Here is a 13306-nt window from a genome sequence, read left to right as displayed (position 1 = left end):
GAGCGTGCAATCGAGGGTACACACTGAACGACATGCACAATATATTTTTCCGAATTGCCTGGAAACTACATATCGTGCCGATGGCAATCTGGTGTGTATCCGGCTTAAGATCAATGCGGAACTGTGCGGTGTCTGAACAGTTACTGTACAGTGCTGCATAAATATGGATAATCTATGTTAAAAAAAAATAAAAAAATAGATCGAGCTGATACCTTAAGCCGCGTACACGCTAGACGATAAATTGAACGATAACGATATCGTTCATCGCATTCAATATCGTCCAGTGTGTATGCAAGATATCGTTAACGATGCGCCATCCCGTGGATCGTTAACAATGTCTTTCATCGCCCGTACTTGCAGGGCAACGTGACGATATCGTCAGGTTCTGCAAGTTCGGGGATGAAGGAGGGTAGGGTCACTGAACGATATCGTTAACGACATCGTTCAGTGTGTATGCCCAATGTTGTTAACGACAATGAGCCTGGCAGTGCACGGGAATCAACGATATCGCTCATGGAGCATATTGTTAAGCGTGTATGAGCCTTTACATGTTTACTGAGCACTCCCACCCTCCATGACAATCCCTATCTCAGCTCCACTCTGTTTACCTTGCACAGAAAATCCATCGTACACATTGGCTTTACAAGGAACACCAGATGCGCCCACAGAAAAGGGGATATTGAATTGCAGCTTAATTACAATTTATTAACAATAAATGTTATGAATAAACACAATAAAAATGTATCATATTGATGATGATACATATAAAATAAATGAATTCTAAAGGGGCCTATCCATTACACGACTTTGTGAACAATCTGACTAAAACCAGGAGATTTTGGTCGCATTGTTCACAAAGTCGTGTAATGGATAGCCGGCAAGGACCAGCGATGCGCGTGCACGCTGGGTCCTTGCCGACCTCGACTATATACTGAACATCTCGTCAGGTTCGGCATGTTCAGAGATAGGAGGTCAGACTCCTGCACTGAATGACGTTTAGTGGACACCGTTCAGTACGTGCACTGCACCTTGGTGACCTCAAGGTCTTTCAGGTCGCCTAGTGGATAGGCCCCTTAAGTCTCTTAAACTGGGTATAGAAAGATACCTTGTTGGATTTAAACCGGGTTTGCAAACTTTGCACTAGCAGTATAAAAGTGCCTTACACTGACTTCCTACATTCACTCTTTGTCCCGTCTTCCATGTAAAATCCCTGTTTATGAACTCAGGGCCTGATTCAGAGCCGGACGCTCTGACCAGAGCGCTCGCTCTGAATCAGGGCCCTCCTCCATTAAAATGGAGCGTCCTCCTGGACGCTCGTATAGCTGTGGGTGACCACCCACAGCTTATGCGAGCGTCCATGATGATGGTCGCGATGGTCTTGACCATCGTGACCATCGGACTTGCGAGGGAAACCCTGCGGTCGGGTTTCCCAGCCACAAGCCCTGGAGTGATTTTGGCTCTATCAGAGCCAAAATCACTCCCACTGACATCACTAGTGATGTCAGTGGGGCCGGCTTCAGACGGTAGGCGTTCCCATGGGAACGCCTCCGTCTGGCCGGCACGCCCCCGGCACGCCCACCAAAGGGGGCGTGCTGTCAATCAACATCGACAGCACACCCCCTTTGGTGCGAGACCCGGAGCGACAGCTTGGCTGTCGCAGTCAAGGTCTCGCGCATGCGCACGACGGAGCTCCCTCCGTCGTGCGCATGCGCAGTGGGGAACATCACCCACTTGCGAGCGTACTGCCGCTTGCGAGTGGGTCTGAATGACCCCCTCAGTGATCATAATTTTAAGCTCGATTCCAGCTTCATTGAATGCCTGATGAAAGTAAAATTTATTGGCAGGTACGCACCTATATTTTATAACAGTAATTTCTCCCTCTATTAACCCAAAAGAACTGTGGTCAGGGGCGTCCGCAGGAAATCTTTCAGGGAGGGACAGTACAGTATGGTGTAAAATTATTTTTTTTTAGACATGGTTCTCATTGGGGAGTTTGGTCAAATCGATAAGTATTAAGCATGATGCCAATAAAAAAATGACTGATTTACACCACAAAGTAGCTGCAAAATGTATACACAAATCTTATGCTATAAACATAAGATTTGTCAGGTTCGGCATACATTGGCTGCCAATGGAGGCAGCCATTGGCTTCAGCACACCCAGAAAACAGGGCTGGCACCCCCCCCGTTTTCTGTAGCGCTGCCTGTCGCCGCCCCCCAAATGCCAGCAGCGTTTGGGGCACTGCGAGCGACATCGTATCCCCGAATCTGCTCATGCGCAATGTGACTTATGCGCAGATCCTAAAACAATCGGCGATGTACATAATCATCTGGTTTACGTACCTCTCTGAATTACGCAGAATGTACGATTCGCAAACAAGCATCTTGTGGGCCTGATTCAGCAAGGATCACAACTGCGAAAGCGTATGCAGATGGCCGATTGTTGCACACGGCGCACGATCGCAGTGACTACGCAGACCCATCGCAGAGTGATTGACAGAAAGCACCGTTTGGGGCGTGGTGACGGGGGGAGTTGAAGAAACGTAGGCGTGCCAGTGTGTTTGAACGCCGTTGCAGGGGCGTGCATAAATTGGCCACTGCGATGGCATACGCAGCTGGTGTACTCACTGCGTGCAGGATAGTTAGCAATTTAGTTGTAGGGTCAGACCTGCCTTACATGTGCGAGTGGCTCCGATGTACTTCGATGTTACCGATGTTTTGGCTGGATTGCAAGGTATTACGGATGTACAAGAGGGGAAGCGGGCGTCTGCATGTTGCCAGTGAGAGTACTTTGCGATTGCAATTATTACTTTCGCAGCAGAACTGCGTGCGCGATTGCTACCGCGATTGCAATAGCGAACCTTGATGAATCAGGCCCTGTGTCTTTTAAAACCACCAGACAATGGATGCGATTTTACACAAACCACAGATTAATTAATAATGTGGACTTTAAAACGGTGTACAAGAATGCAGTTTGTTACATTGCCCAAAGTGTAGATATATTATTTTTCTGCAAGTACCTCAATTGAACTGAAATTGTTTGTCCTGTTCAACGTTAAGATGCCACAAATCATTTATTTATTTTTAGATGTTTTTATCATGAATTTTGCATATAATAAATGTACAAAAGAACATTATATGAGACTGTGCTGTTTTCCATTGAGCGATATACAGATGCACCCAGCAAAATTGTAGCTGATCGCGCCACAAACGTGCGCACGCATCGCACCATGCGATTCCCCACATACGCTACGTTATGATATGGCGCGCACTGCGATCGCACAATGCATTCCTATGGAGGTGCGGGCGCGAATATATATAAAAAACCCAAATAATTATTCAAGTTAAATTTCCATGGAAACATGTTATATCAAAGAAAAAAAACAATTAAGGGTTTTATGATAAGATTGTCTAAAGAAGTTTCAAAACATTCAAATATCTGCACTAGGGGTGGGAATGTTGCTCTACCCCTAAATCAAACTTCCCAGCATATCCCAGAGGTTATCCATGGAACACCCACAAAGGAATGGATATGCCACTCTGGGGCATGTTGTGGTACTCAGTGAAACGCGTAGTGCCACCTTCCAACCATTAAAAAAGTTTAAAAAAACATTAATGAATTTCCACCCAAAAGAGTGGCAGGTAAACGGGAACATCCCTCTTAACTTCTCTGAAGTCAGGACAAAGTTGTCGATTAGTGGGATAGCAAAACTTTCCTTCAATAAATCGGGACAGTTGAGAAGTATCTCTCTCTCTCATACTAGCTATGACATAAACAATAGCAGTCAAAATGGAGATATGAAAAATATTGATAATGACTAAGGCATGATAAGTTATAACATCGGTAAAGACCAAGGGGCCTATTCATCAACACTAAAATAACGTTCTTAAGGACATTTTCCTTAATTAACGTTATTTTAGTATTCATGAAGAGATTTAACATAGGAGATATCACTGATATCTCCTGGTTAAGTCCGCCTGCGTTACTTTCCACACTCCGCATACATTAGTACATTAGTATGGGGATATGGAAATTATGCTATTCATCAAATTTTAAAAATTATGTATTTTCAGAATTTGATTGAGTTATTATTCGCCACTGTGAAGTGTCGAATAGCAGGTAAAACTTACCTGTGTCAGTGTGGACAGGTCCCCCGGCGTCTCCCTCCGGCGCTCTGGTACGTCCTCTGGCTCCAGTGGCTGGTCTGACACGTGTTCTCCCAGCAGAACACAATAAAGTTTATAAAAAAAAAAAGTTTGTTTTCTTGTTTCTAAACTGTACTGTGGTGTGCTGGGAGAGCACGTGTCACAGCAGCCACCAGAGCCGGAGGCGCTGCAGCGGGAACGTAAGTGCGGGGAAGGGGACACAAAATTACAGTAGCTGTAGGCAGTGCTGCACATGCGCTGGTTTTACGGATGTAACAGCGCATACGCAGCACAGATTGCAGCTGCGGTAAGTTAGTGTAGAGAGGGAAACAATCTATTTCCTGAAAAGCTGTCATCGCAAAAATGACACCTTTTCTGAATAAATACTATAGGAATGATGAATTCCTTCGGTAATTAGGTAGAACACCATGCGAGTTCTAACCTTAATTACCTCCATCAAATTTTTAGGTATAATGAATAGGCCCCCAAGAACATACGTTAATAACAAACGATAAGAACAATATAGCAATAATGAATGAGACACAAGTTAGAAAAGAATATTGACAAAGAATGAAATATAGAATAGCATAATGCACCGATAGCCAGAGAACACAAACACAATGGATATATGCTCTGTAACCACATAGGCAGTACAAATGTGAACACTGTGATTACTACGACACTGTACCTCAAACAAGTTTATACACAATCTCCCTTGTAGAAAGAAACCATACTATGCTTATCACACTCAGGGCCATAACTAGGGTAGTGCGACCAATGCCATGGCACAGGGCACCGCAGGGCAGGGGGCACTGTTTGGGCCGGTCAGTTTTCCTGTTTATTATCATTCTCACTTGTAGCTTCCGTTTCTTTTATCCCCAGCATCTCCTGGCCTCCCCTATCTCTTCCCTGGCCCTTCCCCATGAGGCCATGGCCCTTATTCAGGTGCTTATATCCCTATTTAAAAAATGGGGAGGGGGGGCAGCACCAATGCTCTCTCTGGCACAGGGCACCAAAAAGTCTTGTTACGGCTCTGATCACACTACTGCACAAAGGTCTATTTCCCATCATTGAACCCTTCAAGTTGCACCAGCTATGCAGCCGAATATTCAAATTCATATACACAGTATCATAGCCACACACACATACACTCAAATGATCAGCACAATGATTAGACGTTAATAACTTAACGTTGCAAGCTGGTTCTGTCAATGAGTACCATGACCCTTGGTGCGCATGAAAATATATAATGCATTGCAGACAAATCTTTCACTCTCTCTTTCTGTATAATATATGGATAATCGGTACTACTGTCCATGGTGTGTTGGGCAGGCAACTGTATAGATTCTTTATCGCAATTGACAGTTCTCTCAATTTAGATCAATACACATGCTTCAATTATACACATGCTTCACTTATAAACTGTACTTTATACAGTGACTGCTCTATATTAATACTGTTCACCCCTTTCTTGCTAGAAGATCCTCCCTGGCACTCACCCAGAACCGTAGTCTCTGGTTCGAAGTATCTAGTTGACGGAATGATGGATTAAGCTTTTATTTGGTCAAAACCAGAAATTGTATTACCGTCAGAATCAAAGAAAACTTCAATATACGAGAATCCTTTAGATCGACAATTAGTGAAGTGCTGGTTATTGAGACTTGGGGGTATATTTACTAAAGTGCAGGTTTTTAGAAGTGGAGATGTTGCCCATAGCAACCAATCAGATTCTAGCTATTATCGTCTAGAAGGTGCTAGTTAAATGTTAAGTAGAATCTGCTATGGACAACATCTCCAGTTCTAAAATCCAGCACTTTAGTAAATATACCCCCTGCACTTAATTTAGGATTATCCAAAATTGTAGTATACAGCACTTAGAAGAAATGTATTTTTTACAAATATTGCATATATATAATTATGAATAATAAATGTCAATAAATAGAATATTTTTAGTGCTCCTGCTAGACTGTTTGACCATGGTGCCGCACCCTGTCCATTATTTAAATGAAGAAATGCACCCTACCTTATCCAGGAGTTCCTGAGTGGCATACATGGGGAATGTGGAGGGTCTGAGGGCATTAAACTGGGCATAGGGGGGAATTGAATAGAGAAGGGTTTAAATATTATATAATATATATATATATATATATATATATATATATTACTCTAAACTTTAGTTCCCCCAAATTATAATGTCACACAGCTGTAACGACACAGCCCATCTAAAATGTTGCCCTTAAGAATTAGGGTGCGGTTAGAGTGAACAATAACTGTGACAGTTATCACTCAGATTGGAACAGACACATTTTCAGATGTTTTTCGACATGTGGGAGCAAAGGAACAATTATAATTTGCTCCCACCGCACCTGATTATCCTTCCAATCATCCCAACTAGATGGCTGGTTGGAACAGTATTGTTCTAGTGTAATGTATGGCCAGCTTTAGACTTTTGCTTATTGTAAATTATTATTTTTTGATTGGATGGTGATGTCAGTGCTAGGGTTACCACTTTTTAAATGTCAGATTCCCTGGCAGGGGGTAGGGCCAGGGGAGTGGCCAAAACCACAATAAGGTTACAGAGATTTTATTTAACAGATTTCAAGCCATTTTATTACCACACTAATAAAGCCCCCCCCTTATGTCCCTTTACATGCTAGCCCAGAGCCCCTTCTTGCCCCTCTATATGCTTTAGAGCCTCCTCAAGCCCTTACATGTCTGCTCAGAGCCCTCATGTCATTTTATATGCCAGCTCAGTGCCTCCTCATACCCTTCTATATGACTTAAAGCCCCCTCATGCCCTTACATGCCAGCACAGAGCTCCCTCTTTCCATTTTATATGGCTTTGAGCCCCTTCACATTCTTACATATCTGCCCGGAGCCCTCTTATGCCCCTTTATATGTCAGCCCAGAGCCTCCTCTTTCTCTTATATATGCCTTAGAGACCCTTCATGCCCTTACATGCCTGCCCACATCCTCCTCATGTTCCTTTACATGCCATCTCAGGACTTATTCATGCTACTATATATCACTTAGAGCTCCCTCATGCTTTTATATGCCAGTCCTTAGCCCCCTCTTGACCCTCCATATGCCTTAAAGCCCCCTCATGTCCTTACATGTCTGCTCAGAGACGCCTTATGCCCCTTTATATGCCAGGGCCCCCAATTACCCCACACAGCAGCCCACTGCCCCTTTATATGCCAGAGATTTTCCCATCCTTATATGCTGCCAGCAGCCATCCCAGTCTCATAGCTTATCTTCACCACCGAATCAGATTCAAATTTTTTTTTTTAATGATTATTGTTATTGAAAAGAACAACCCCTCTCTACATCCATGACTCTCTGGCTCACACACGGATTTCAAGCCCCCAGGCAGAAGGCTGGACATGGGGTGGGCTGATGCAGCAGAGAGGACCAGCCAGGCCATGATGTACTAACAGTGCACCGCACCCCTTCAGATTTCCTGGACACTAACTGTCCAGAATATGTTAACTTCTAGAATCCGAACAGCGCTGCTGATTTCTGGACTGTCCAGAGGAATCCCGGACAGATGGTAACCCTAGTCGGAGAGTGTGCAGGGCATTCAATGTACTATATACAGATTTATCCTGTTTGTTGATGGTCCAAAACCATTGAATAATTATGTTTCAGATGACTATTGGCAAAAGTCTTTGAGGACATTTAAGGTTAAGCTTCCCTGTTTAAATTAATTTTCTGAAATTTGCAAAGAAAAAAAACTTTAACTTGACCTGTGACCTTTCCCATACAGAACCAGGCTCACAGGCCACCCGAGTACATGTGAGCTTTTTCTGGACTTAATGTGGGAAAGCTGTATCTAATAATTAATATGCAAAACTGCTGCCAGTCCTCTGTAGCAAAAACATGCAAGTTAAGAAATAGGTCTGCATTCATTTAGCAATGCAAATTAGTTACTGGAATAGATAAGTGCAATACATTTCTTAGGCTGCTTCAGTTGTGGAAAAGGATTTACTTACATGGTCGTATTTCTCCTAAAAAATAGCTTGGGGTTTTTTTTTGTGTTTTTTTTTGTGTTTTTTTTTAGCCATCATATTTATCAGTGCAGTTACAAGAGCCCTATTGGTGCAAAAGATCCACCTGAAAAAAGGCATGCACATAAGTCCGCACAGTATGTACGCGAACGCAATAGTGATCCGTAATGAATCAGGCCCTAAGTTTCGTACCAATCAATATCCCCCATAATTGTGTTTGCTTGGCTCCAGAGAATGTGCAGGTCTGCATCAGAACCCGTTTGCTTTACATTTTTTCTTACATCTAATACAATTCAATAAATGAGCAGACAATTACCTTCAAAGGTGCATACACACACGACGATTTTTTGAACGATTATCGTTAACGATATCGTTTATCGTTCAATCGTTGAAAAAATCGTTTGCTGAGTTAAAACGATGAACAATTATCGTTCAGGCGCGTTCACATTTGTAGTTCAGTCAGACTGACCAACTCAACGATTTTCAGTAAGGGAATATGCAAAAATTGTTTGTAGTTAAAAAAAAATCGTTCATTACATTTAGTAAATTAATGATTTTAGTAAACGAATTTCGAAAATTGTTTACTAAAATCGTTCATTTACTAAATCGTTGTGTGTGTATGCAGCTTAAGGAATACAATATACTAGCATACAGCTTAAAGCCTTAAAGCCAGCCTCCGGCATCACTGGCAGACTGCGGTGGTTTGGGGGAGGATTGGAAGGAGTGCGCTCCAGAACTGCCTCCTCCCAGTGCCCTGTAAGGTAAACTGAGTTGGCGGTCACAAGGACCTGCCGCAGTACAGCTGGACAGGACCGACCAATGACGTCTTTCCTCCCGAGCGTTCAGCACTGACGAACACATCTCAGAGACTCGCAAGTATACCAAGCTCCAAAGTACTTATATAGAGAGCAATATTCACATTGTATCACAGCAATATATTAAATTATTGTGTGGCACTACCACCGCCAGTGTATTTACTATTTACTACTCTGGAGCCCGGAGAACTACAACATCCAGCAAAACCCTAAACTCCAGGCTGTTCTTATTTATATATTCTGCAAACCACTGTTACACCTGTGATATGATATCCCTGTATCATATGTACTTGTTGTTCTACCTAATCTAAGAAATGGTTATCCTGTACCACGTGTGTTCTAACATCCACCAGCACCAACAGCTGCATCACATATTAAACACCACATATAGGGCCTGATTCAGAGCCGCTCGTAAGCGGCCGCTCGTTCGCTCCGAGCGATGTTTGCCCAACTGTGCATGAGTACGGATCGTTATACGCATGAGCGAACCAGTCAGTGCGGCCGAAATTCATGTGCTCGCAAAATAGCGAATGCCTGATAATTTGAGTGACAGGAGTAGGCGTATGTGGGTGGTAACGCTGGAAGGTGCTTGAAAATGGGGAGTGGAGATCCGAACGCAGGCGTGCTTAAAGGTCAAAACGGGCGTTTTATGGGTGTGCATAATTAATACAGCAGCGTCATTGACCACGTCACTGGGTTATTTTACAGCCAGAACTGCTCGCAAAATTGTGGTAGCAAAAACCAACCCCAAGAATAGCGAGCAGCTCATACCCTGGTCGATGTACTCGATTAATCTAATAAATAGCGGACATGACGTAGGATGCGAGCGGCCAGGGGGCGTATTTTTTCAAAAAACAACCGCAAGTTTTGTTCTCTCGTTCAGACCTAGAGGCGTGAACAGACAGCAAACAGCGAACGGTTGATTTGAATAGCCACTCCTATTTTCTGGACGAACGACCGCAAATAGCGTCCGGCTCTGAATCAGGCCCATAATTCTGGGCAGATCTATTGTACCCAGGCATATCAGCCTGCCCAGAGGACTACTGCACCCAGCACATCTGCTTGCACCTTACTGTGAATCTACTCTGCTAACTAGGTTACACCCAGCCAGCTGTCACCAAATACTCTGCTAAATAGTTCGATCATCTGAAGGCTGGTCTGTTGCATACACTTTGCAGGGATAGTTGGGTTCAGTTCTGACCTAAGGGGGGAGGGGCAGACCTGCTATCGCTCTGCTTTATGGTGGCTGGTCCAATGTGGCGGATCGGATCAGCAGCCTGTTCCTTCCTCTTCCTGAGTGTGTGGGTAATAATGCTATCTGCTTATGTATATTAATGTTTTGTGTATGCTATCAGGAGGGCGGGTTGTATTAATATTATGTAGGGGCTGGTGTGGGATAGTTATTTTGGGCTCTCTCATTTGTGGGGTGTATTAATGTGGCATCTCTATAGTATGAATTCCTATTTCACCTCTATACCCTAAAGTCGCTGTTTAGCGTTGCGTACGCATATGAAATAAATCGCTTTCCAGACTTTGAGTGTGGTTCCAAAGCACAAAAGTTATTATTCACATAAAAAGCATTTAGTTACACGCCTTGATCTATAATGCAATTAGCGCAAAGGTTATACAAAGTACAAGGTACAGTCAATACATATGCATGCGCTCTGGATCCAGATTTCCCGGCATCAACTATGAAACCTCCGCCAACAGAAAGAAAGATGACTTACTACCAGATCTAGAGTGCTTGCATATATACCCTTGCAGAGATAGGCAATACAATAGAACAAGCTGGCATAATCCCATTGGTTCTTCCTCTTGGTTCTTCTGTTACGATGCAGTTCATAGGTCAGTTTGTATTGTAATAGTTCAGCCCTCCAACAGCTCTTTGTGTCCGGTTTCCTGCCGAAGAACAAGTCTAAACTGGCTAATAAACATTACATTACATTACAGAGTACATTTCAATACCTATCTCTCTATGATCCCTAATTCGCAGACGCATGTTTTGATCTCCTTGCCGATGGAACCGGAGATCTGTAAATAAACAGTGGTTTAGAATAGCACCAAACATGGTCTGCTCATCATGTACTAAACCATAGATATCAAATACCTGCATTTCACAACATAATTGATAAGTAAAACCTCTAATATTAACCTTAATGCCAGGGAACCTTTCTGTGTAAGTATGCAATGTGTCAGTGTGGGGATATTGCGTATAGTCGCTAATATGCGTGGTGCGTTTTATGTGCAGAGTGCTTAGATAAACAGCGCAACTGTGCGCTGTGCGCCTTGTATATTATATGTATGATTTAATGTGCGTATGGGGTATGGTAGGACTTTTAACAATATGCGGTAATGTAGTCGCACGATGCTAATAATAGCATATTAGCATCGCACACAATGGTTTCAGGGTGACAACGCAAGATGTTGTCGTCAGGGGCAACATAAAATGGTGTCGATTTTAATTTTACAATTTAGGTCTCAGCCAACCATCCGGCTTCGACACTAGTCTGAACACCTGATGCATCAGGATTGTCAAACTGCATCTCTGATTTGTGGACGCTGTATAGTTCCCTAGGGACCATTAATCCCTTTACGTCATCAGAATCCATGTTCCAGACATTGATCCACATCATCACAGATCACTGGACCTGCATTTTGCCCCATCACATATTAACAATCATTTGCCTGACTGTAAACTGCTAATCTGGCATCTGATTGGTTGGTAATGAGCTCCAGCACATGGATGCACTAGTACAGTGTTGGCTAACCTTGACACTCCAGCTGTTATGGAACTACATAACCCAGCATGCACTGCTACAGTTTTGCTATTAGGGCATGCTAAAACTGTGGCAGGGCATGCTGGAATATATAGTTCTACAACAGCTGGAGTGTCGTTAGCCAACACTGCACTAGTAGGTTATTCCCACCACTCTGCGCTCTCAGGAGAGAGTCTGGATGTGAGATTACACAACATGACACAATGATAACTGCATGCCAGTGTCAACCTCAATTAATCCAGTCACAGGCAGCCAGCGGCACCTTCAAAGCCACACATGTACCTGGCATTGCTATGGTCTGCAAACAATGCAGCATATTGTACCTTTCCCTGTGATTATATTTCTCACACTATCCTATGATGGTAAATGCTCCTCAGGTATAGGATACACGGGACTAGCATGTTGCTCTCTGATCTTCTCGCACCGCCGGAATTCTGCAAAACTTTTCCCCCAAAAAATGTAAACTCTTTGTAAAAATCTTTCCCCCATTACTCTGAGAATTGTAAACTACATATTTTTTTTAAAATCATTTGTTTTTATTGAAGCAGAAACCGTGTACATAAAATGACCAAAAGACATAGGGGTCAATCCTATTAGGTGTGAATTGCGAGGTGCAAGTTGCTATTTTTCTCTTCGAATTTGCACTGCGAATTCATTTTGCAATCCAATTAGCAACTCGCACTGAACCAGAGACTGAATTAGCATTTTTCCATTCGCACCTCCCTGAGGGTGAGAGATGGAAAGGAAAATCTTAATTTTAAGGTTAAAATGTCAGCACACTGTACTAAACCCCTTGGACAACCCCCTAATGACTAATTAGGCAATTGGAAGTTTCCAATTAGCTTAATTAGTCCAATAATTACATGTCATTTTGGGGATAAAAAAAAAAAAAAAACTCCTCAAATTACCCCTAAATCAACTTTTCCGTTAGTTTAGGCACTCCAAATTTAATTACAATATATATATTTTTTACTTGAAAAATATTTGTTTTTTTTATCTTTTTTTTCTTTTTCCAAGGTGCCCTCAAAGTATCCCAAAATCACATTTATTTTCCTTTTATTTATTGTTTTGGCATTTTTTCGTTTAATTTGTTTGAGATTAAATGAAAAAAAGTTTGCTTTTTATAATTTTTTTTGCATTTAAAAAAAAACAAACCAGCCATGTGACACCATTTAAAAACCTACAGTACCTATGCCCACAAACAGCCTTCTATACGGTCCTTTTGGGGGTTCAGGAGGGTCTCCCCACTTTTTTATGAACCTCTCTCACATCTCATTTGGCAGTTCAATTTGCACCCCTCTGCTGCGAGTACCGCGAATAGGCATTTTTAATTGGAATAGAGAGTTCGCGGGAGCGCGCATTAGTGCGAAGTCTGCGAGTTTCAAGAAACAAGCTCGCTACTCGCAATTCGCACCTATTAGGATTGACCACAAACAATTAGACAGTCATTCAAACAGCATTCAAAACAGTGCAAAGATCAAGAAAACAAACAAAACACAAAAAACAAACAAACAAACCCAGATGCCAATTTTACGCTGACGAGGTAACAATTGGTGGGTCAT

Source organism: Taudactylus pleione, unplaced genomic scaffold, assembly GCF_031769625.1.
Source record: "Taudactylus pleione unplaced genomic scaffold, aTauple2 ptg000662l, whole genome shotgun sequence".
Taxonomy (NCBI): domain Eukaryota; kingdom Metazoa; phylum Chordata; class Amphibia; order Anura; family Myobatrachidae; genus Taudactylus; species Taudactylus pleione.
Note: the sequence above shows the minus strand (reverse complement) of the source record.